Source organism: Cynoglossus semilaevis, chromosome 9, assembly GCF_000523025.1.
Source record: "Cynoglossus semilaevis isolate Cse_v1.0 chromosome 9, Cse_v1.0, whole genome shotgun sequence".
NCBI lineage: Eukaryota > Metazoa > Chordata > Actinopteri > Pleuronectiformes > Cynoglossidae > Cynoglossus > Cynoglossus semilaevis.
In genome coordinates this window covers 10600959-10627725 of record NC_024315.1, presented here as the reverse complement: position 1 = coordinate 10627725, position 26767 = coordinate 10600959, and the positions used below count along the sequence as shown (strand labels likewise).

General features: G+C 42.6%; 1 protein-coding gene and 1 non-coding gene across 2 annotated transcripts in view; one reads left to right on the top strand and one right to left on the bottom strand.

Annotated features, from left to right (window-relative positions):
* bnc2 (basonuclin zinc finger protein 2) overlaps positions 1-26767 on the bottom strand; it is a 146952-nt gene that overhangs the window by 100331 nt on the left and 19854 nt on the right. The window lies entirely within an intron of this gene.
* Positions 13096-13168, top strand: trnar-ccu (transfer RNA arginine (anticodon CCU)). The gene has a single exon. It is a non-coding gene; the product is annotated as a tRNA-Arg (tRNA).

Genomic DNA, 26767 nt, shown 5'->3' with positions numbered 1-26767 from the left:
AACAACAAAGTGTGTACAGACTGTGTGTAGCAGCAACAGTCAGAGATTTAACTTTGACATCATACTTATAGAGGAGATGGAAGTTATGATGGGCAACAATTTAATGTCTGAAAGCAAAGAGAAAAACACTTTCTCTGAGGTCACAGAGTTTCGTAACTGTACTTTATCAAGCCAGAAGGTCAGAAATGCTCTACTTTATATTTGGGTCATAATTAGCTGCTTTGTGCTGTTATGTGATGCTCTCTGTTCTGTGCTTCAAGAAGAGTGTGGTGGCTCAGGACAAATGTGAGGGAGGAAATTGTGTGAGGAAAAGTCATGCAAGGGTGAGAAAAAAAGAGAGAAGAGACAGAGGTTGACTTCCAACACTTGCCTAATGACTGGGGTGGTTTCAGGGCATTTCACAGACCTGTATATCATGGTACCCTGAGGCCATCCTTCTGCCTCTGCTCCCTGTTCTTTTTTTCCTTTTTACTCCACAGTCATCCCAACTCACACTTGGATAATTCTCTTCTAATCATCTCTATCTTCCCTCCTCCCTTGCCCTCATTTACTTCGCTCTTGTCTCCCTCCCCTTCCACCCGGCTTCTCCTCACCTCATCAGACAGGCCTCCACCCCACCTCTCCACTGCCTCCATCCTTTCACTCCTGTCCTCTCTCACTGACCCGTGCTCCCCTCTAGTCACAAGACGTTGTGTCTCTACCTGCCAGGCTTTCTGACAGCACACTGTCCCACCCCCCCATACCCCCCTCACCCCATGAGAGGAGACCGCCTGCCCATCCGGAACGCTGCCGTGGCAACCCTGGCAGCACCCCCATGCTACCCCACCACCAACCCAATCTTCAACCAACTCACCACAGAGAGTTTAACAAAGACTTTTTATGGCGTCTTCTTCTTATCTTAACTTTACTCCTCTTATTATTCTAGTTTTACATTTTTTATTCCAACATTTTGAGAGTGTGTTCATCTCTGACCTAAACGTTACAGCTACTTTCTCTTGTTGACCCCTCTGGACATATGAAAAATATATATAGAAAAAAGGAAAACTGTACACAACGTAAAAAAAAATCTGATGTGAAAAAATTCCCTAAGGAATAGGACTGAATGTTTTCATGACGTCCTTCTGCATTAGGGATTAATTCATTCTTTATAAGGTTGTTGATAAAGTAACAATGTACTATTAAAATACAGATATTAAAATACATTCATTATTATTATTATTTTGTCCACCAGTTACTGTATTACAGATACATATTTTCCTTATTTAATGATACTAATGATTTGAAGCTGGTGTAAAATATATTCTAGGTTTAAAGTTGCTTACAATCCTGAAAACTCTATGGCATAGTAGGAAGTTGTAGTTGTTATTTAATTGTCATTTAATTTCTATTATTTTAAAACATCATTGACTGCAGAGAATAAAAAGGGTTAAAATTGTTTGGGACGATATAAGATAAAAGATTGTAGAATATGAGATAAAATATTTTTTTAAATATAAAGATATTTACATGTGATATAAAAATATCAGAAAATGTGTGTATTAATAATAAATTGGTCAAATCAGTTTGTGATATTTGATGGTTGTGTAATGTGTCGATCCATGTTTTTTCTCTTACGTAGGTCTGCTTTGAACACACCGCACTTCTGTACATGAGTGTGTGAGCAGATGTGTCAGGAGAAAGATCATCATTCAAACCAGCTGAGAATCTGCTGTGGAGGTGGTAAAGTGCTGCAAATCACACATTAAACCTAGACTAGACTTCGTAAAACAGTGAAGTCACAAAGGGTTAATGACACTGCATTAAATATCCAATCAGTGATTTAACAAAAGCTGTGACTCGGGCCAAATAAGAGAGGCACCATCTGACTCCTCCTTGAGCAGAGGAGCTCTGAACCCGACAACATGTGGCTCACATTAGTCAGAGGAGTCTTTATTTATGGCACACACGACAAGGAACATGACCGCTAACAACACGACAAACACACAAACACTTGTGACTCCCGCCCTGCCAAAAAAACTTTGCAAATAAACGTCTCACAAATCATCCTGTGGTATTGCAACCACTTTGCAATAAGCAGGGAAGTTTTGGAGCGGTTCTAAACTTCTGAGGAGAGAGTTCAATCAAAAGTTCAGGTTCATTTCTTCACTCTCTGCACGTACTTTTTCACCGTCGTTACTCCTCATCTCTCTTCCACTGTGAGCGTGAAGGAGAGACAAGTCAGAATCACGGCTTCAGCTGTGATGTATTTTTCAGTGTGGAACTTGTCCATTGTCTCTGTACCAACCAAACTACATGTTTAAAAATCATTTTTGGCTGAACAGGTGTGGAGAGGTTGTGGGTCCGATGCCCGTTGCTGTCCTTCCAGGGTTGTAAGTAAACGCTGTGACACCACATATGTAAAACCTCTTACTGAATTCAAAGAGATGAAAAAAAATTACCATTCCACCATAGGGTTTCAATTACAGGGGAGCTGGGGGGGGGGGGGGGGAACATCAAGTCGTATTAAAGTATATAGGAGGCCACTGGCATTTAGAAGCATTGTTGAAAGCTGTCATGTATTAACACACATTCTTAAACATGGCTACGTTACAGTATATGATTATTACGAGCGTAGCCACAGGTTTGGCGTGCAGCAGATTCTGACTTCCTGCTCTGGTCTTAGAACCATTTCCACATTAAACAAAAAACCTAGCAGAATGAGAAAATTGATGAGGGAGTGAGGGATTCTACATCTGGCGTACAGCAAGTCCAGCAACCCAGCTGTGTGTGTGTGTGTGTGTGTTTTATCTTGTGTCCTGTGCACACTCAAGTGTTTATGAAAACCAAAAAAAAAAAAAAAAAAAAAACAGCAGCTGTCGGTCCGTTTTGGGAAGTCGCGATCTGATTTCTGTCACCGTAAATTTGAATTCTTCTTACAGTACAGTCAGTGTTTGTATGAAGTACAACACGGTTCTTTGTCACCTGTCCGTTGTTCCATCACATTCCGGAGGCGAGCGGATGGACAGATGCACAACATAAGGATCAGGGAACGCTTGAATGGATGGTGAAAGGGACAGCAGCGAAGACTGAATTATTTAGCAACATATCACTTAGCTACGAGACATACACACATACACTGATAAGACAGGTTCGGGGGTAAATGCATTAGAACTGTTAGACCCCTGAATGCACCTGACAACTCGGCTACATGTTAACTCACGTCAAAGTCCTGGTGGCAGGCTGTCGCGTTAAGGGGGTGATGTGGAGCGAGGAAGGCTTCCTGAGAGCGAGGGACTCGGACTCACAGCCATTGCTGATGATAAATAAGTAAGGTGCACGTTGGCAAATAAATACACATCTGCACTTCTGTGTGTTCATGCGCATGTGGGTCCAAGTGCGTGTGTGTGTGTCCTGCCCCAAACTGTGACGAGCTGCAGGGGTCCTTACTTTTGCCACCTATTCCCCAGCTAGAATGTGCCAGAGAGTGGCTTCATTCACTTAAGGTCCATCTGGCTTTGATTTCCTCTGGACAAGGCCTGAGCACACTAGGACAGCTCCGGTCTAATTTGGTTCATAAAGAGATGGGATGGTGGGCCATTTGGCAGTTGACACGGACCCCAGCTCTATATTTAGGTTGAAAAGAATCAGCTTCTCTTCTTAGTATGTTTTTAAATTGTGGAGGTTTAGCCAGACTGATAAAAAAAAACTCAGTTTCAGTGAGGCATCTCAGGTGTATAACGACATTTTTGCATGTTTAGATGCTATGATAGACATTATATAGTAACTATGAACATTTTCTCAGCCAGGATTTTACAGTGTGCTTGTTTTCATGGAAAGTAATCATAAAATTAATTCCAGAAAGACTGTAGTTTTTTTTTTATTAATTATTATCTAAGCTAGCCATCCAATGGCTAGGCTAACTTATTCTCACCCTGGTTTAACTCTAGCTCTGACTGCTTCAGTTTAAATTACACCAAACAAACCAACAGACAGTGTTAGGCTTCACTTCCTGTGACACACAAATACAATAATAATGTGAAATACAATACTAGTTATTTCTACTGATTTTTCTGTATTTGACTTAATAAGAGTCTTTTCCCTGTAGAGCACACACTACAGTACACAGACCTGAGAGTAAAACGTACATTGTTATTTAAACCTGTTAGGAAGTCTGTGAATGTTCGCACAGTTTGGAGGCATCTGTATCAGTGTGTGTGTGTGTGTGTGTGTGTGTGTGTTATTGTGTGGGTACAGTCATTGTAAAGCCGACTAATTGCAGTTGAGACTCCTTTAATTAACACAAAGACGGTCCTCTGGGGTGAGTATGGGCACTGTGAGTATGTCACGAGCTTACATCCAGCCAACCTGTGGGACACAACAACCTAATCAGTGCCTTTTAAGTTCTGCCATGCTTACACTGGAGGATTCACTGAAGATACACTTATAGAAAATGAGACAACTGAGAATTGTGTTGGTCTGGCTGACAAAACAAGCAAGTCGTAAAAAAAAAAAAAATACCCAAATTATGCATCAAGAAGTCTTTGAACTACACGTACAATACTGCTGTAGATGGTGATGAGGTGCATCGATTCACTATCAGCAGTCCTGCTGTTTTTGCATGTGGATTGATCAGTGGTTGTGTACAGCAAAGACAGTCATAAGGACATGACGTGTGGCATGTCTCACTCTGTCTCTCGTCCCTTTGTCCACCCACCTTCATCATTACTCTTCACTCTTTAGGAATAATTTCCTCTTCTTTATTTCTGCCAATTTGGAAAGGATTCCTGGTCAAAGACGAATTACACTAAGTTGCATATCTAACCTAATCAATCTTAAGCCCCTGGAAGGCAACACTCTCCAAATGAATAATTATAGCATTTCATTTATGAGCTGCCAGTGCCAACATGATGCTACTGTTCAAAACCTGTGGGTGGCAACATGAAATTCAATTCAAATTGAAGTTTAAAAATCAAAAAATGGTAAGTATATAAAATACCATGTTCGTTATATATATATGCTATATGTTATATGTGTTCCAAACGTAGTACCCCTCGCGGCCTCTAGGGGCCGGTTAATCTACTTAAATATCGATACATTGTTTTTCAGTAAATACATTTTACGTGTCATTTTTGTGTTTTCAGCCTGGTTCTTCTCTTTTGAACATGCTTTTATGATTCTTATGAATCAGTATTAAGGACAGTGTTTAAACTGAATGAATAATCGACAAAAAAAATAACTAGACTTAACACTGTTCCTTTGTAAACAGGAAGTTACAGCTGGCTACATCGACAGACCCAAACCCTGTGTGAGGTCTGTCTGTCTGTCTCCCTTTCCTCCTGTCTGTGTCTGCAGGGCTAATCAGTGTCATCACACTCACCTGTGTCCTGTTCATTAGTCTCATTCATGTCACCTGCTGTCCTGTGTATATTTCACTCCCTCCTGCACTCAGTCCTAGTTTGGACTTTGTTGTCTCTCCATGCTAAGTACTCCAAGTGCGTCGTGTTTTTTGCTTTTTGCTTTTTTCTTTTTGCTCATGCCGTGGTCACACCGACACTGATGCCCTGCGTTCCTGCCTGGTCCACCATCCAGTAAGTAACATCCTAAACATAAACTGCTTCTTTTTAACAGTTATTGCTGAATAACTTTTCTGATTCTACATTTTTGTTGAAATGTGAGAATCATGGTGTTTAAAGGAATATGCATCACTAAGATGCACAAGGTAAACTAAGCTAACTGAATTTAGCCTACAAAGACATATGATGTATGATTTATGCAACACAAAAATACCACAAATATTGTTGATCAAAAAAATGATAGTCTTTTTCAATGGTCAGCTAACAGTGTGTGTGCTGTGTTTCAGTGTGTGTGCTGCATGAGATGACTTTAAGAAGTGTGAGTTAAAAATGTATATATTTATATTAAAAAAAGTATAGTCTTTTTCAATGGTCAGCTAACTGACTTTAAGAAGTGTGAGTTAAAATGTATATATTTATATTAAAAAAAGAGCAAGTGCACCAACAGGTTGCGCATGTGAGCAAAATATTTTTGGTCCAGAATTGGGGGGAAAAAAAGAGTAAGTGTAGAACTGCAGCTGTATTGAGCGGAGGAGGCTGTCATTTAGGAAGTTGCTGGCTCAGCAGTGGCCATTAGTAGGACTGTGACACAGTGGACCATCAAACAACCAGATAGACAGGTGGAAAAACCAGTATGGATGTGGGCAGAGAGGCGAGCAGGAGCAAGGATGGGCTGGTTGATTTTTAGCAGAATGAAATAAAGGGATTTTATTTAAAAAAAAACAAAAAAAAAGCAGATTACAATTAATGTTGCACTGTATTGTGTAAGGTTCAATAAGTAGAACTAGAAAAAACTCTGACTGTTACTAAAGCCGCAGACCAAGGCGTGCACCACAGATAACTGTGAACATGAAGAAGTGAGCCCTACAGTAGGAGAATTCCAAACTGTGAAAAGTGAATTTTTTCACAACCATGACATTTTTCAGGCAGCAGAACTAACAGTGAAGGTTAAACAGACCATAGTTTGGGTGTTGGCACTCATAAATGTAGTCTCACCACAGCAAGAAATGTGAGGTTGTAAAAATGTTTTTGAGAACTGAACATGCCATCTATCTCTGTCTGTCTGTCTATCATTATATTAGCATTATATTAGCATTAATGTCTTAATTAACAATTATTATATTATGTGTTTTATTAGGAGTTATGTATATTGATGGAACCACAACAGCAGGTAGATGTGTCTGTTTTACTTGTGACTAATCCAAATGATGGAGTTTTTAATACAGATAATGTTCAAGAAAAACATTTAAAAGTGCCACCGAACATTTAGCCTCTAGAGTTGGTGGATGTTGGTCATCACTGTGCATGTTGATGTTGGCTTGTACAAAAGCAAAAGTTCTTACACTATTTTGACTTGGGGTGGGGTGGGGGGTACTGTTTAAATGACCAGGCTAACGTGATCCACCTGTATTAAAAACTATACATAGATTTACACATGTAAACATACTTTATTTGAGATGCTGATGAATGCATGTAACTGAATGGCACAAAACCATTCATTCATTATAAGAGTTTAACAGTTTGATACAAGTTGATGCTGTTGAGCTGGGTCACTGGTTCAAACATTTTGCTGGGGACATGTTGGTCCTACTGAAGGGGCAGAATTACAGAGGGGCAGACAAAAGTCACTGTGACAATAGCAGAGACACACTCCCAAATGCGGCAGGCGGCAAGGCAGCCAGCACATTCTGGGGTCCTTCTGCTGACTGGCCACAGGAGGACTAATAGGAAGGGAATGTTAGACCTTGTCACAGGCCAAGTACGGAGGAGGGTCGAGTAAAAGACGACCTCTTTGTAGAGAACAGGGTTAGCATAAGAAAATGCTAGAAAGTGCGTGTGTGTAGTCGGCTGTGCGTGTGAGTCTCCGTCTGTGTGTATAAAATCCTTGACAAGTAAACTCTGGCCGCCGTCACTCGTCACTTCTTTGTGTTGGAAAACACGGCCTGGCCACACCCCGTGGTATTCCCTCGCAGGCCAAGTCTTCTCCCATTCCAGTGAGGAGACATTAAGGGAGGAATAATCACTTTGGACGCAAGCTGCCAATTTAGTCTGAACTTATTTATCTCATTTAGAGACAGTTTTGAGGGATATACCCATGGCAAATACCAACGTCTCCGTTCCCAAAGACAGAGAGGAAAAGAGTGCTGGCACCACCGACCGTATTCCTCCATTGAGCTTTTCTTTACTGTAACAAGATAGGGAGCAACAACAGTTTGCCAAACCCTGACAACTGCAATCCTGTCACTGCTTGCTGCCAGTTTATCTGTGGCTTTTTTTAAGTGGATGTTTCGCCCCTAATTCAATTTCTTCTGGTGTTTCAAGCATTAAATTTTGAATAAGTATCTCCTGGAAAAAAAAGTTTCACTCCAAGAAAAAGAAGTCACATGCACACTGGTAGAGGGATGGTGGCCACCGTAGCAGCTCACCTCCACCCAAACCACATGATGCAGGGACCCCCCAAAAACTCATATCCTAAATGGCTGTGTTGCGTGTTCGAGCCAGTCGCACACAGCAGGGCCCAGAGGGAGGGAGAGTACGCAAACGGAGATGGCCTTTAGTCATGCAGCATAAACACATGTAAGCACAAAAACACCTACGGAGCCAGGACATTAGGTTGAGTCTAATTAGTTTGGTATTTTCAGGGCTTGTTTGAGCAAATTGGAAGTATGTGATTTGAATTAAAATATCACAGAGATTTCTGTTTCCTCTAAAAGGGGGTTTCACCTTGCCCCTTTGTTGGGGCTCATACGAAAGTAATTTAGTACAGTGAGAGAAAAATGGAAATGGGGAGAGAGAGGTAGAGACAGAAAGGCAGAAAAAGAGAGAGAGAGAGTGAGGCAGTGACAGAAAGAAAAGAAAAAGGGGGAGGGAGACACATTCCGGCCCTGTGTGAGAGGCACTGTGGGTGTCTGAGGGCCCTCGCCAGTAATTGCTTCCATATAGAACCACTCCACGGTCTCACACACGCACACAGATGCAATTTGCAATGTAAAATCACATACTCATCCATAAAAATCCACCATGCAAAAATGAGAAAAACACCAATTCATCCTATTCCAATCACACTCAGCTTGTCCCTTCAACAGAGGTCACCACAGCTGTGCTAACGTAGAAGAAGGAAAAACAACTGGCTGACATCTTTGAATTATTAGAATTTTTCGGCCTCTGCGCTACAGATATTACACCCTGCATGCAACATGGCACTGAGTTCACTCACAGTCTCATCTGGAGGCGCACTGACTGGCAACGGGGCAGGCCTCAGCACGGGTGTTAAGGTGAGAAAGATGGCTGAAAACTGTTTCACTTTCCCCAACTGCTCTACAACTACACTGTTGTTCTTTAACTATATATATGTGTGTATATATGTGTGTATATATATATATGTCAGACCTTCTTACTGTAATATATGGATAAACGTCAGATTAAGGTTAGACCAATGAAATGTCACCACTCAATGTCACATGGTTTTATAGTATCATAATTATTATATATGCTGCAGATTGTCTTTAGTAGTAGTTGTCCTATCATACAATTTTTCCCACCATCCTCTTTGGTAGTACAGCTAAAAAGCCCTGTCAGAACAGTTGCTATAATTAGCCTCACAGTTAAATGAGAAATAAAAAGAAGGACGTGACCCAGCTTAGCTTAAGTGACTGGCAGCTAAAAGGCTAAACTTGACTTTTTGTTGTATGTTTTGAAAAGACTCAGGTACAGTAATAATTAAATATTACTTGTTTTTTTTTTTTAATAAAATAAACTTGACTTTCCCTTGGATCAATATGTATATTTGTCTCTTTTATTAAAATTAAAACCTACTTATTGACAACATAAGAAAATCTTTTCATACACCTTCCTCCTTAATTAATTGCAAAGTAACTCGACTGCACTGGTGAATAACTCTCAAAGAAGAATTGTGCTGTCAGAGTGACACGCACACACACACACACTCATTCATACACAAACAGGATTATTAACAGTGCACCATAAAAGGGCAGTAAGATCCGTCTTCAGCTCCACTGCCAAAAGACAACATACAACACACTGACTGTAACCACACAGTACAGTCAGAGAGCGAGAGAGAGAGAGAGAGAGAGAGAGAGAGAGAGAGAGAGGGCAGAGGAAGTAAGGAAACAAAGATGAACCCTATAGACGGGAGAAGTGAGGGAAGAGAAGAACACGTTTCTTTAACTGAACTACTCAAAGTGGAAAGCAGCCATTTTGAGCACTTGCAGCTTCTTACCAGGTGTGACTCCATACAGGCACAAGAACCAGAGCAGTTTTAAAGTTGATGTCTGTTTGACCAGTGGAGGATGTTAGCATGGCAGGTTGATCATCCACTAAAATGAAGCAAATCACAGAGGCACACACACACACACACACACACACAGTGTCCATGGTTCCCACCTGAGTCGTAATTTTAAATGACTATGAGCCGGTGTGACTGAATCGGCTGAGCTCACAAATCAAAGGCACGTGGGATTAGTTCAAGGTTTCCAGTGAAGTGGCAGAACGAGTGTGTGTGTGTGTGTGTGTGTGTGTGTGTGTACTCGTGAATTAAAAAAAACAACAGACTGACATGACTTGACTGCCCTCTCCTGACTCGATCTGATCTGGTGTCTGATTATCTGTGTGTGAGTCTGAACATCTGATTCAAATCTGATTAAAAAATAAATAACAAACTGCGTTAAATCAGTTTGTACTCAAACCAGAGGTCGACTGCAGCCTCAGTGAGGAGAGCCTTAAGAGAAATCATGCAGTTTGATTAACCCTGTGTGTGTGTGTGTGTTGCGGTCGAGTGGACGCGTCCTCTGGAGAAGTGGTTGTCACTGTAATCTGTGAGTTCCTGCATCGTTCAAGATCCTCCAAAAGAACCTCCTATCAGAGATGTGGAAGTTACCACATACATTGATTAGACATTCAGACATTTAGTCTCAGTACTGCCCCCATCAGGCTTGCCTGGAAATGTCCAGACATCCTCTGGAAAATGATGATAGAACAGTGCTTCTCAAAGTGTGGGGCGGACCCCACTAGTGGAGAGAGGAGAAAAACGGGCGGACATTGTTGTGGTTCAAGTAATGATGGCACAACTGCTCTTTTATTGCCACTGTCTGGGGCAAACCATTTTAAAACTTCAAAATTTTCAAGTTAAGTAAGATTTTTTTTAATGGATCAAAAATTGCGACACTTAAGTGATGAGTGCCTATGTTGACCTTCATGATTTTATTTATTTGATTATAGACATCTCATATCTACTCCATTCAAATACATGTCCATGAAACACTTTCCTGTGACCATTCTTCATGATTGGCCGTCATTCACCTCTGTTTAAAGTCACAGTCTCACACAAAGAATGTGGGACAGAACCATCTGATGTTCTAGCCTTAACCTTAAACCACTGTTGTTTCCGTGCATAGTGTTAGAGAGGTTTGCGGTTCGAGTGGGATGTGATCCAGCAGGAACAAGGCCTGAGAGGACATCAGAATGCATTTAATCCAAACAACATTTTCTACCTTTGGCCCCTGCTACCCAGAGAAAGCCAAAACCACACAACACGCAGAGCCAGGAGCTGTGCGTATGTTTACCGTGGGGTTGTGAAGTTGTTCGGGTCAGTCTCAATCAAGGGCAGAGGGACAAGAAAATAAGCACAGGCTCCGTTTGACAAATACAGTTTGGGAGGAGCCGTGGAAGAGACAGAACCCAAACAAGCCGTACCGATGTGGACGAGCGACGTGAGCCGTAGAAGTAGAGACGGTCTGGGGGACAGGTGTGACAGGCAGTCGCACAGATGATACAACGGTGCATAGCTGCAGTTTGAGGTGGCCAACTGAGCCCAAACACTGGGATTAGTCAAGCAAAACACTGACGCTTAGACTTGTATCTGCATAAGTGGAAGTGACGGCACTGTAAACAGTTTACAGGGGGAGCTCCGGGTTACTGAGCCTGTGTGTATCTACAGTATATCTATAGTGTTTATGACGCAATATTGTATTTTTGTGATGCTTGACTCCTCGCTAAGACGAGGGCAACACAGAAAAAGTCAATTTAACATTCCACTGAGACAAACGCTGCTTATGGTTTGGAAGATGAACTTGTTTTTGTCTTTAGAATGTGGGAAAAATAAGCATTGGTCCTTTAATGTTCTTTTTTATACTATACTATACTATACTGTGTATAGTGAACCTGGGATATAACTCTGTTGCCGTAGCAGTCCAGGATCCTAGCCTCTGCAGGTGTCTCACACACTGCAGCACTGAATGCTGTCCGTTCACCTTTATTGGGAGCAAAAACAACTACACATGTAAAATATGTTAGTCGCTATAAAAAAATGTCTAGGAGGAAAAACAAAAGTGGTGAAATTAATGAAAGGGAATCTGAGTCAGATTTTGTATAAAAACATTTTTTGACTCATCTGACTAAAATAACCTCTGTTGTTCCTTGGTGTTACGTCATAAAGACTGCTGCAGCTACATGCTACAACATTAGCCTCTGCTCAACAGACAAAGAAAACAGGGGGGTTTTTTTTTTTTTAGAGTGGGAACCTTAAACAGACCCGTGTGCGGGTGTGTGGGATTGTGTGTGTGATAATGGTTTCCAATAACCTGGGCTGAGTTGGTGTGTTACCTGTGAGTCTTTCTCTCCCCCTCCCTCTCACTCACCCACACATGAAAACATACACACACCAGACAAACACACACACACACACACACATGGCTTCATTTCAATAGTACCTTCACGGTGACACAACCGTACAGATAAGCAGCAACAATCATTGAACGGCATAATTCAACAGATAAGAAACCCAAGCCTGAAGAATCCCCAAATCTTCCCCCACAGTGACTGTGAACGTCCTGTACTCTAGGTATAACTCACAGTAGAAAAGGGAGGTGGGTAAAAGAGAGCATGGTACTAAAGAGGCTCGTCCTTTTCAGTGGCCGGTCTTTACCTGGACACTCTCTATTAGCTCAGCACACTGTGGTCCTTTGACTGGAACAGGGATGTGGAGGTACGGAGTAGAGCGACGGCCTGAGCTATTACAGCACGGCCTGTAGTAATGAATGGGAACAGAGGAGGCGGTGTAGCAGTTATTGTGGAGGGGCCATTAGGGGCCGCTGGTGGCGTCTTTAAACTATCACAGCAGCTGACTAATGGACAACCCTGTTTCCACAAACACACACATCATTTCTTTTTTTAGTTTTTTTTTTTTTTTTTCAACAAGGGAAAAAGATGTTTTCAGTATCTCTAATGATGGATTTATCAGTGTGTCTACCATGATTTTCACACTGGTACTGGTACTTTATACAGTACTCGCTGTGCAGTAACCCTTGTTTTCTCTGTGTTCACTCGCTCTGCCACTAATGTGCATTAGCTAACCCAGACCTTTCTCTGTGTTCACTCGCTCTGCTACTAATGTGCATTAGCTAACCCAGACCTCAGTGGTACTGATTTAACAGCAAAATTCAGTAATAATCTAAAACTGTGACTTGTCGCTGTGTCGTGTAGTTGCTGTGATTATTCAACCAATGAGAGGAGGTTCCTGCACAGAGCCCCAGTGGCCTAATGGATAAGGCACTGGCCTCCTAAGCCAGGGATTGTGGGTTCGAGTCCCATCTGGGGTGGTGTGTGTTTTATGCTTCATTATTGTAGTGTTTGTCACACCTGCTGACCCATCAGCCTTACACACAAAAGGTCCTGGGTCTGAGGCCCCACAGGAACCACATACTTGGCGTATGTACATTTTTTTATTATTATGTTAGAATGAAACAGTCGGCCATAACAGTGGGAAAAGTAAAAAAAAGAATTCTGTTTTTTCATATATAGGGATTTTGATTTATCTCATTTAATCATGGTTAATTCATATTTTATGTCAAATTTACCTTAGTAGGTTCAATAATTCCATCCATAGTTCAATTTTACTCAAATACTTTTTTAACTTTCACTTTTACCATTTACTTCAGCATACACAATTTCAAGCATCTCGACACCCAGTGCAGCACCAACACAAAATGAATAAATATGACTTTTGTCTTGAAATGACACAGCACTTATTAGCATTTCATTGCTATGGCTGCCTGTGCTGTTTGCCCTGGGCATTGCTGTTGGCTCTCTCCAACATCACAGACATAAATAAAGAACTGCTCCAGGTTTGGGGACTCAGCGGTATGAATTAAACATGGTTTCATTTGCACTCCAGATGCGTATGTGTGTATGGCATGTGAGTCAACAGGCGTGTTGTAGCCTTTTAGCTGTGACTAACCTACCATGTTATCTCTTTAACGTCATCACCTACAGAAGACGGTCCACTCTCGAACTTGGAAACATAAACTAACTCTGTCATTTAGGAATGCTTTTTCACTTTAATTGGTGTGGTAAAAAAAATAAAACAATATTGTCAGTGTTTTAACACTGCTGACTGTTCTCCTACAACATTAACTGCAGCTTTGCAGTTAGACCAAGGGGCGTTCAGACCCGTACCGCGCCGCCTCATCATTATTGCAGTGTTTCCCGATTTTTTTTCCCAGGGACCTATATTTTAAAAGTCGCAAACGTTCGACATTATTTGTAAACTCCTGGGAAACATGATGCCAGACGACCCTAAAAAAAATCCTCACAATTTACCACAGAGCGCCACCACCTGGTTAACGTCAGCCCATGTCTCTTATTTTTTTTAATTTGGTCCCAATAAAACGTAGCAGGGACGTTGGTGACAGCACACAGCAGTGATAAGCTTGTCCGCACACTTCTCTCTGTGTGTGAACTCGTCGCTAATTGGATGCTACATGATAAATGTCATTTTTCTAACTTTACTGCGTCGCCTCAGACGCTCTTTCACTTCATTCGCTTCACCCACGTCACATCACGTTCCAATCGCTTCACATGGCATTAAATTGCGTGCTGTTGTGGTGTTTACCTGGGTTGTGTCTGAGGAACTGCTGTTCAATCTGTGCCTTTTGGTGTGAACGCTGCATCAGAGCTGGAAGGTCATGCACATTCAGCGGCAGTTCAGGTTCTTGTCTGTGTGTTATTCCTAATAGTTGGTGGCAGTCACCATCAGACCTGCAGGTGGTTGATGTTTGCCCTTCTCCTTCAGTTCCTCTTGTTCCCGTCTTACTTTGTCCCCCCATCTTGCGTCTCATTCCAGCTCTCCCACTTCCTGCCCTCCTGCTCTTTCCCCAGCGTGTCCTCCCACTCTCCTGTGCCAGATCGTCTTCTTCCTCTGTGCCAAGCGTTCTAGCAATATCTCCCAATGTTCTACTTAGTGTTCCTGTGTTCTTTCTGTGATATTTGTGCCTCAGCCTAGTTTCTGGACTGGTTACCCCTGTGACTTTACTGTCTGCCTGTTGAAATGTGCTTTTACACTCAGTGGCTAATCGTAGAACTGCTAGCTTTTTGCGAACGCTCTTTTTCTGCATGGAACTGTATGAAAGTTTGAAACTGGAATCTGTGAACACATTATGTGAGCTCTAAGAAACCTTTCAATCTTTGCTGAAATTAATTTTCTAACTTAGCATCAGTGAAAAAGTGTCAAGATTTTTTGTACTTTCAATATTAAATATAAATATTCAGACTACTGACTTTCACTAAACCAACTTTAGTGGAAATCAGTTTTGTACTGGTGTACCTAGATTACAAAATGTATTAAAAAGAAAAGTCATTGCTCTCATTAATGCGTTAATTAATGTGAAGTCACGCACTTGACCTTCTGGTAGCAACCAAGAACAGGTAACTGCATAATAACTGACATTATATCACAGACTGCATGACTAAAATATGTCGGTTCTAACGTCATCTCTGTGCTTAAAGCCAAACTGTACGAGTGAAACGCTGTGTCTGTCTCTCTTCACTCAATGTGAGGCGAGCGAAGGGTTAACCTCTAGGTACATATTTTGGAGACAACTTGGCTTTATATTCCCATTACCGTTCTTGTGGCGGTAATGGGAAAATTGCACTGAGAGGAAGGACACACGCAATTAGAATCCGGTGAGTCGGCTGGAGGTGGATGGCAGGCGGAGAGGGAGACGGAGCAGAAGCGAGGGAGAGGCGGAGAGGGAGAGGGAGAGGGAGCGGGAGGGACGGTCCGCAGGACAGGAGTGATTTAGTTGAAAGCTGGCTTTTTGTACCCTGGGTAAATGCTGTTCACTGTCTGCTGGCAGGGCCCTGTCCTCGCCCTGAGTGGGTGACAGCAGCCCAGATGTCAATCACATTAGTGCCCATTTACAGCTGATTTGCCCATGTCATTTGCAATATCCCCCCTCGCTCTGATGGAGTGGCAAAGAGGGGAGGGAGGGAGAGAGTGAATGTCATCTCTCCACTTATTGCACACTCCGGTGGGACAGAGCCAAGGAGGAGGAAGAGAGGAGATCCTTCTCTCGGTGCAGTGGCCTCACTATCACATGCAAATAGGACGGCAGCGTCAGGGGAGAGGCTGGCGCAGGTTTTAATAGAGTTGGGGGCAAACTCATTTTACAGCAGAGAGCCACAGAAGAGGTGGATAATAATGTTACCGTGCGTGTGTGTGTCTGTGTGTGTTTGTGTGCCAGTCTAATTGTGCTTATTAGAAAAGTGAGGTGACAGAATACGTGCAAAATTTTTCAGAAAAAACAAAACAAAAAGAAAACTCTCCTGGAATCTGAATTAAAAAACAACGTAACACTATTTTGAAATTTTAGCCGCCCCCAAAATTCTTCTGTTACTTTTGTTTCAACTCATTCCCACTCGTGCATCCAAGTGGTGCTGTTTATAAACCGGGGCAGATTGCTTAGAGACACCAAACATGGTAAAAAAAAAAAAAAAAAAGAGAGAGAGAAAGAAAAGGGGAGTAGAGGGAGGGGGGTGTCCTGATTGATGCCGTTTGATTCAATTTCCAGCATGTGGAGACATTTCAGGGCCTCCGGGGGCCTCTGTGTCTTCACAGGAGCAAAGGAGGAAGAGATGGTGATAGGGTGGGGGGGGGGGGGGGGGGGGGTTCCCTAATTTGAGTTGTAGTTGTTGGGGTGTTTGGTGGGGGTGGGGGGGGTGGGGGTGGGGTGTGGTGTTCACTAATTTGAAATGTGCCTTTCAACATAGAAAGGTGCTGACATTCAACTAATGCGCCAAATCTCTGCTAAAAGACACACCTAATTGGCTTGAAATGCAGACAGAGAGCACGGAGTGAGAAAAAGCTTCAAAACTGTGCTGCGAGCTAAACACAAACACACACACACACACACACACTACGTACGCAGGTATACAAACGGGTGTTGTTTCTGAAGTGCTGTGAAAACCATACAGTGTGGAATTATAATCTTTCTATCATTTCATCGATCCCATCTCCGACCACTGGTCATAAATGTTCCACACTAGAAAACTGCATGTGATGTGAAAACAGTGACTGATAAGAAAAGTCTTTAGCCTACCAACCCCCCCCCCCCCCGACCCACCTTTACACTTCTACTCTTTAGCACATTAGCACTTTATATGGAAATGACATCAAAGAACTGCAGCTGTTATTAACTTTAACATCACAGCTGCCTGAGGAGCAGGGGGACAGTGTGTCTGTCAGGTGCCATTCAGTTGTCATGGCCTAGTGAGTGACAAAAACACACACTGACACACACGCACACACACCAGAGGGAGCAAAGGTTGGGCCTGTCACCGCTCCATCACTGACTCTTCCCATTTAATGCCGGTCCTGTCACAACACGACAGGAGCAGAATGAAGTGGATCACCTGCAGGCACCACACCTCTCTCTCTCTCTCTCTCTCTCTCTCTCTGCGTCTGGTTAAGGACAGACGAGGCAGTGCGACTGTACAGTTAGTGTTCAATGTAAACGGTTGTTACAAATATTTTCGGAAGATTAAGAATCCAAAAAGGTTCAATCCAAGCACCTTTTTTCGCAGATTGGAGAACGATAATCCTGTCCGTTATACAAGTAAATCACCTGCATTGATCTCAGTCCAATCTGTGACATTTCCCAGAATTCACTGCATTCCCGCCCCATGCCCTGTAGGTACAGACTCTTTCAAGCAATTATATGCGTTGTTCATCAGCCGAGTTGACACACAAACGAAAAAAAAAAAAAAAAACGAAAAATTCCGATTCTTAACTTACGGACGATGTGATGCGTGGCCGCCAATGTTCCCCTCCACCATTAACCCCAAATTTCTTAATACGTTATTAGAAAGGCATGAATTAGCAGCCATGTGCTTCCAGTTTGTGCGTTTGATTGGCTGCTTTGCTCGAGCAAAGAGAGGGAGGGACAAGGTGGTCAGGAGGGAGAGCTAAATATTGAGAACCAAAAAAAGGAAAGAAAGAGAAAAGAAGGGAAGAGAGAAAGAAAAAAGAAGTGGAGATCATATCGAGCAGAGGAAGAATAAAGTTAATGTCAGGATGCACCCCATAATGACTAGTATAAGCTCTAGTGGGAGCTTCCTCTCGCGCCAGTTCCAGTGAGGGTAGCTTGATTGGGGATAATTGGCTAGCCTTCACTAGCGGTTAGCATCCAGGCGTGGAGACGGGGGAGGGCACAGGGGCTTGGCACACACACACACACACACAAACACACAAAGAGAGAAAAGAGAACGTGTATGTGTGTGTATATATATATATATATATTTATAAATCCATGCAGACACTTCTGAGACGAGGCCATGGGACCAACGTGTCAGGAAGTGAAAACAGACAATGTCCAGAAATGAATCCGACTGCTCCGAGCTCTGCAGTACCTTCAGCCGTGTTTGCTCCTTCAGCATTGACATCAGTTCATCTGCAAATCCACACAGATCTTTCCACGCAGTTTCATACCAAAAAAACAACAACAACAACCTGAAGCCTCCTTACGTGTTTGGACGTATCATTGCATCTTGTTTTACACATAATAATCACAGGAGCAGGGAGGTGTGTGTCTGTGTGTGTGTGTGTGTGGGGGGCGGGGGGCAGTGCCGGTGGGTGAATGTTGGTCATTACTGCAGAGCACAGCAAACCTTTAATAGTTGTACAAAGTCCCATTTCTCTGATGGCCTCAGCAGGCTCCTATTAATCACAGTCTAAAAGCAAAGCTAAGGGTGTGTGGGACGGGAAGCGCTCGTAAAACAATACACTCACTCACTCTCACTCACACACACACACACACATTCACGTAATTACATGCACACTTTCCTTTAGAGGAGATAAAGTGGCTCCCACAGACTTTCTGTGCCCTGCGGCGTTGGTGGCTGAATGAGACACATGGTTAAAGACACCGTCAAGTACGTCAGACAACACAGTAGTTTAAATTCAAAGGCAGAAGGAAGGTCGACACGGAACTGTAAACCCATCCATCCATCCGTTTATCCATCCATCCATCCATCCATCCATCCATCCATCCATCCATCCGTACAATTAAACTTTTTAGCAAATAAAATACTCGTCATCTTTCCACCTCATTGTTGCCATTAGGGACTGAGAAGACGTACATTTGTCCTGTGTAAATGTTGTGAATTTATTCATGGGACAAACCAATCAAAGCTTTTGATTGCGGGGAAGTTTTCACTCTTCCTCCATGTCTCACTGCATCTGTGGTTGGGTTTGGATTCGTGTGCACACGCTGCAGCTGCCAGTGTTTGAGTTGCATTTCTGCATATTAGTTGCATCTAATATTTGGATATATTGTGTGGTGAGTCACAGAGAGGTCAACAGATGTCATCCTGCCACATGGGTTTACATTTGATTCATAACTTGTCCACTTGTCACTACACACAGACCACGGCTTTGTTTACATTCGCTGGTTGTACGTCACACATTGGACTGTGCTGCATTCACTTTCTTTCGTTCCTACTGTGTTTTTGAGAACATTTTGCCTTTCGCCATGACTCCCAATCATCAAGTCAGACTCTTCTAATGTTTTTATGTCCTAGTTTAAGATGGCACCACCATGATAGCATAGATTAGCCAGATCCAACTGGACAGAATTCCAGTGTAAGTCCAGGAACCCTGACTTCCAGCCAACTTAGTTTATTCATTTAAAGTCTTCTTTAAAATGCCAAATCAAAGATGTCCAATACAATATTCTTCAAACTGAATAAGTGTTATAATAGTTATAAATACAGAAAAGTTAAAAAAAAAGTCTTACATTCTACTGCTGTCACGGAACAACGCTGCAGTTCTGACTTAGTTGCCACAGCAAAAACCCATCAAAAGGCTTCACAGAGAGCTTCCTCTGGCACGTGCAAACGCACACATAAAGGGAGTTGAAGCCTTGATGATTTAATGAGGGTCTTCAGCCACACCTTTCACTTCAAGAGGTGAACAGAATGTGTGGCTGGAAAGACAGAGGGGACACGAGGCCCACTTTCAATAGCAGGAAATCCCTGAGATGTTTTCTGTACTCCTGACCTCAGGCCCCGCTAAGGTGGTGAAAGGAAACTGTGTTTGTGACAACACACTTGAAGCATACCTTTGTCTTTGAGATGTATTACTTTCTTTCTTTCTTTCTTATTTCTTTCTTTCTTTCTTTCTCAACCAAATGCATCATAAACTTGCAGAGAAACGGGCCGTACACGGTCTTTCTGCAGCCAGATGTCCAAGGAGGAGGCCAGTGTGCCCCTTCCCTTGAAATGACAGAAACGCACACACACACACACGCGCGGTGGAGCGTCAGTGGGCAGGGGAGTGTCCCAGTGCAGGAATGTGGGGATGATAAGTTGTGAACTTGTCAGGAGAGAGAGCCATGCTGTTACAGCCAGACACCTAAAAACACTTCTTTTTTCCACTCCCTTTTTTCTCTTCCACACATCTGTTCTCTGCCCATTTTAAACTGAACTAAATCTCTGTGTTTGTTGCTGAAGCGCCTCCACCTGCTCTCCTTCTCCTGTCTGTCTGATGCTGCCCTAGGAGTGATTTACCTTTTCAGGTTTTTCAAACACATTTTGTTTTCATTAAAAATTCCTTGGCAAAGAGTCAGGTTACCTCTGAGTCAAGAGTTGAATCTGATTTTAGGTTTAAAAAAAAGTGTGAATTTCGGAATAGAGAGTGATGTCTCTGGAAGAAAAATTAAGGGATTTTTTTTTTTTTACAATTATTTACCTATGTTTTAAGTTTTTTCCAAAATATATTGTTTTTTAAAAACATTGCTGTGCATCAGGTGTGTAACTTTAAAGTAAAAGTAAGTACAAAGCTAGCACAAACTAATTTTAATGTTACCATCTATGACTTTTCCCGGTGGTTGGTTCCACAGGATGAATGACACCCGCGAAGTGCTAATAAACAGTAGTAGAAGAGACGACCCTATAACATAGGGAATGTGTACTAATTAGAATGGCTAGAACAAAGTGCTAGCTTTAGCGGGATATTTAGCATCTTTCATTGTCAGTGCAAGTTCCCTCCCTTCCTCAAACATTAGCTCAGAAGTGACCAGGTCAATGTGACATCCTGGCTCTGTTTTCACCACTGGGGCTGCACACACACACACACACACACACACATACAGCTAAGTATATTTTAACCAAATTGTTACTTTGGAGTTTGTTCCACACCAGACAAGCTAAATTAAATATGTGCCAATTTGGAAACATGTTTCCAAAATCTCAAAACAAGGAAATTTTATTAAAAATATATATTTAAAAAAAGAAAAATAATAATAACAATATGAATGGTAACAATAGCTTATTCATAAAGTTTTACGTGTTTCGCCAATATTGCCGTCAAACAACTACTGTCAAACTCCTGATTGTGCTAATTATGCAGAAGCTTCAAAGACAAACAGTAGGTCCCGTGTGTGTTACTTAAGCAAAGATTATCATCATTTCTATCTCCAGGTTTTATTGGAGGAAGTAATTACTGCTCACTATTGAGACCATTAACACTTTATCTTCCCACACAGGCTGAGGGCTTTGAAACTTTGACATTTTGGGGAATTGCTCTTAGTGGCACTAGATAATAAAAGGTAATTGAAGATTATGCACACGGTGCATCCATCGGCTGAGGACAGACTCACCGTGAGAGCGGAAAATCAATTTTTGAGCTAGATTACAGCAATATGTGTGAGAAACTGATAGATGCCATTTTTGAAAGCCACTTTTTTCAATCAGAGCTGTTAAACAAAGGTCAACGAATTATACGTCTGTTTAATTTCACTTTTTACTTCTCTGTTTTTGTTTCTTCTTTTTAAATAAGTTCTACCGTTCCATTGACTTTGATGTAAAGTTGGAATAACAAAAGCAGATGTTTGAATATTAAAGAAGGTGCTGAGCCGTCATCTGCTCTGTTTGGTCCAAGGCTAATGTGATCACCTGCTTTTTAAAATCTCTCTTTTGGATAATGACAGTGAGCGGAAGCAAAACTGTGTTTATGTGAGTAAGTTGGCCAGAAAAAAGAAAAAAAAAACAAACAAACTGCTTGACAAATGTGCATGTGCAAATTTTAATGTGTGTTTTCTACCTGAAATGTGTCAGGCCTTTGGAGGCAGAGAGGACTGGGTGTTTGCATTGGCGTCATTGACTGGAAGGTGATGTGTTGAGACCTGTACCACTGTTAAGACCAGGTTCCTTCCTCACTGGCTGGATCGACTGCTGTCTCACCCCACCCTAGTGCAGAACGGAAACAGCGTCTGACTTTTAACATGGACAACTGTCTTACTGCTTCCCTTTCTCCTTAGTCCGTCACTGAATTCCAACAGGAAATCGTTATCATAAAAGACAGATTTGGGAGGTTTAAATACATGGAGAGATATTAATGGACACCGAGCATTTGTGGTAAATTCCAAAGTGGCAGAATATGGTTTTTAGCACCCTTTTACACCCACACACACACACACACACACACAATGAGAGGGTACAGCCTTTTTTATGAGCTGTCAACAAAACTCCTAATAACTGTGCTAGGCCTGGCGGTAGCTAAAGTATCCCTTTTAGCCCATCACAACTTAAGTGGCTGAAAGTAAAGTTAAGGTGGCAAGAGCGGACAAGTGGACATGAGGTAATTGTCCGAGCCGGTTGGAGTGGTTGCCAAATAGAAGAAAAACAGACATGGGTGAACAAGCAAAGAGATGGACAGACAGGTTTGTAGTCACCAGGACAGGCGCTCTCCCATCGCCACAGTCACCTTTTCAGAGTCGTCAGTGGGTATCAGTGCAGCCCCATTGAACCTGTCACAGGGAAATGAAGGGGTTGCCCTTGACAACTGTCAACACAAGGAATTTGGATGGAGTGACAGGCAGCAAAGCCAGTAGAGTCCGTGAAGAGACAAAGGGGAAGGCGGTGGGGTGAAAAAGCAGGAAGCCTATTGTGCTGCAGCGCCATGGTAATCCAGAAAGGGGAAACCAAAAACAAACTTTAAAAAAAGAAATCTAGCGGACAATTCTTAGCCCGGTTGTTGGGGGTCACAGTGTACTGCCACTTTTTTTTCTTTTTTGTTCGACTTGTTCTAGTTGTTTGCAAACAAAACCCTTTGTTCCAAAAATCAGAATAACCAAAATCAACAAAGTAGATTTTCTATTGTTCTAGAGCACTGTTTCCCAAAGACTGGATAAGCAAGGGTTTTTTTTTTTTGGGGGGGGGTGGAGGGTCATCTCACATCATGTTTCCCAGGAGTTTACGAATAATGTCTATTGACTTGGGGCGTAAAGGTTTGTGACTTTTAAAATATTGGTCACCAGAAAAAACATTTGGGACTCAAACAAGACTCAATTAGAGGACGAGCAACAACTGACTTTAATACAGAGATTCAGTCGTAGTACCAGGAAAGATGACAGAAAGTGGACGACCTGACACTAAACACACGATGTAGACCGGTTCAGTTCACGTTCCCCGGTCTTCACATTGAGACTCTTGTGTTCTACTTGTTCTATCCTCTACTATAACCAGTATATTACAGGGTACCCCAGGCTACAGGGGTCTCTTTCCCCTGTAGACTGCCCAAAATTAGTTGTGTGACTCAAATCTGCCCCTAACAACCTGTTTTGCCCTACATCCTGTCAGCTCTGTCAACGCTAATTTCCAGGTACCATTTAGTTGTCATCTAGTGGCCAAACCCTCCCCTCTTCTCTGACCATTTAGATGTGAGACGACCAATCGACTGTCCTACAAACAACACTTTGTAGGACTAAAACACTCTGCTCTACTGCGAGCCTCAAAGTTAATGTATTGTATTTGGAGTTGCTCAAGTTTCTTCTTTCTGAAGGAAGGATGGCTACGACAACATTCTCTGCATCTGATTGATCAAGGTGTGATCTGATCACCTAAAGCCGCCCTGTGGTTTAGCTAGTTTTCCATTCCCTGTGACCCTGGGCTCAAAGAGCAGAAGCTGCTCTACTGCGAGCCTCAAAGTTAATATTTGTAACAGCTTCCTTCTACAGACATCTAGGACAGGTTGAACAATCTGTCTACGTTTTTTCCCTTGGGATCCTAAACCCTGGGTCTTAAAGCACTTGTCACTTGTGATACCAACAATAGCCTCCTGACATGTACCTCCAGAAAGTTTTAAAGAGAAGAAGTATTTCTGTTTGAAGCCTGAGCCTGTCAGGTTTCTGTTTATTATTTCATTGAGTGTTCATTGCTTCAGGCTACCATTTTGGTGTGGTGAACAGAGTGAAGAGATGATGAGGAGGGTGTGAAAAAAAAGAAGTTGATCGATATTTTAGTGACAACCTTGGGATGCCTGATAGATGTCCGTCGGCTCACTTTTGACCATAACTGTGCAATTACATACACACTCACTGTTTCCGCTGTCCATCCATAAATCACAGCGCTCACAAGACAAAGAATGTCATACAGTCAGCAGGCAGGGAGAGGCGATGTGGAGAGGAGTCTTATGAACTATGGCTGATCGCTGCCAGTGTGCCTGAGAAGGAGAGAGTGAGGCGGAGGTCAAGAGGGTAGATCCAGATGGTGGATAAGACTGACAGAGATGAAGAAGTGTCCCTTCCTTCGCTCACACAAACATACGTAAAGGTTCTGCAGTACCGCACATCAGGCCTGTGCCCTTGCCTTTTCTTTCCTTTCTGAGGGTGCTCTGGGGAACATTCCAGGGCTCCAGCTCCTCCACTCTGGGCCTTAATCCCCTACAGCTGTGCCCCTTACTCCTTGATTCCCTCCCTTCCTCCTCCTGCCTTTCCCAACCTCAACCCATGGTCCTTCCTTACCCCAGCTGGCCCTTCTACACTCTTAATACATTTTTCACAAGCTCCTCCCAAGTGACACATGTGGAGCAGTTCAGTCAGTCGCTTTGCATTCAGGAAAACGCAGTGCCGGGGTGACAAACACACACACACACACACACGTAAATATGTTTAAAACCATCCACTGGGCTCACAACTGGTTTATGCCTAAATTCCAAGTAGATGGAAACGCGGTGACACACAGCTGCAAACAGAGAAATCCCCTCTGGCTGTGCCCTGGAGTGTGTGCTGTGAGGCCTGATGAGGGCCTGAGGCCCAGGCATCACACACTGGACCTCAGGATAGGCCAACATGACTAGTCTGCTTCCTTTGAGACAGAGACAGCTTCATATTTAATACTGATACAGAGGAGAAACTCCGACATGAAGTACAATACGGGGAAGGAGGAGATGCTTTAAGACCTCCCCCCACCCCCCATATACAGTATATAGATATATATCGTATATATTTGTGTATTTGTTATACCTTATATGCGGTTATTAGATTATAGTGGCACCGTTTCATTCCTCTGAAATCACTGACAATGTTCCGTTTAGTTAATTAACATTTATGATGATGTTATTAATCCAATGTGCCTGTTAGTTGTAATGCAATAAACAGACCATAGATGCACAGACCAAGTGTTGTCACTTGTGGGTCTGATCCAGTGGCATCAAAACTCCACAGAGAACAACAGATTAGACGACAGTGTTTTGTTTAAAGGTTTCATTGTGTAACGTATTATGACAATGGCTTCGTGCTAAATGCTTTCTAACGATTAAGTGGATTGTCACTGTGACAGTGTTTATTGCATTTACAAAAAAAAAAAAAAATCACCATGACTAGTCTACACTGTGGAATGCGCTACACAAGTATTGCTCCCCCACTAACTCTCTGACAGACAGGAGCAGAGTTAATAAGCCATGTCCCAGAAGGGACATCTCTCTCTCTCTCTCTCTCTCTCTCTCTCTATGTGTGTGTGTGCGCACATGTTTGTCAGGAAAGAGAGGCTCACAGGAGCACAGGAGTAAATTAAAACACACTTTAATAAAGTGACCAGAGGCAAGACCTGTAGGACACATCCTTTGGCACACACACACACACACACACACACACCAATCGACAAAAACGGACACACTCCCTTGGGACACGACGGATAGGTATCCTGGTGAATGAAATGTGGACAGGCAGCAACGGGGACAGCAGCAAAATTGTCCAGAGGAGAGAGTGCACAGACTCATATGGTGGTTGTTCACAGAAGTCCCAGGTGAAGAGGTCACCACATGGAGCCACGACAAAGATTTAAAACAAAATTACTAACTCTGAATTTTGAACTACATATAAAATAATTCTTGTTTTACGTAGCATGGTTAAACGGAGAAAAGGTTTTCTGTTTGTGTTTATGTTTCAAGACGATTTACTACAACAGGATAAAGGAACTGTTCCTTTATCCTGTTGCAGTAAATTGTTTGATAGCGGTGAAAATGTGGGCCCAGTGATGGTAATAGCATTGAAACATGGAAAGTTATTGTCATTAATTTCATATTGCTTCGGGAAGCTTCAATGGGTTTTGACTGACATGGTGAAAGGAGAAGTCAGAAGTGGAACAATGACAGGATCTCTGTTGTGCACAGAACTCTCCCTTACATAACGTAAATGAACTGTGACACCATGTTAAATGGAAACAGGCTGTGTTCTTATGGTCAAGTATTGTCTGCTCCTTAATAATCTCATTTTTGGTATATGAACAAAATACCTCCCACGCACTGATCCCCATCTCAGCTCCAGCACATTCAAATGGTGCGTTTCCGATGTGCAAGGACACACACAAACACACACACACACACACACACGAAGTTACATGCACGCACAGCAGGCAGCGCTGTGGCCAAGTGCTGGGGACTTCCACTGTCATCGCTGCCAAGTGTTTCTAAGTTCTTCCAAAGAAGACTGGAGATCACACACATACACACGCACACACGCACACACACACACGCACCAACAAAATCCACTGCCACTTTTATGAAACCCCCCTCCATCCAGCAAATCGCGTTCTGCTGATCCAACGGAAATACACGTCGCCAAGCGGGAATACAAGGCGACGCT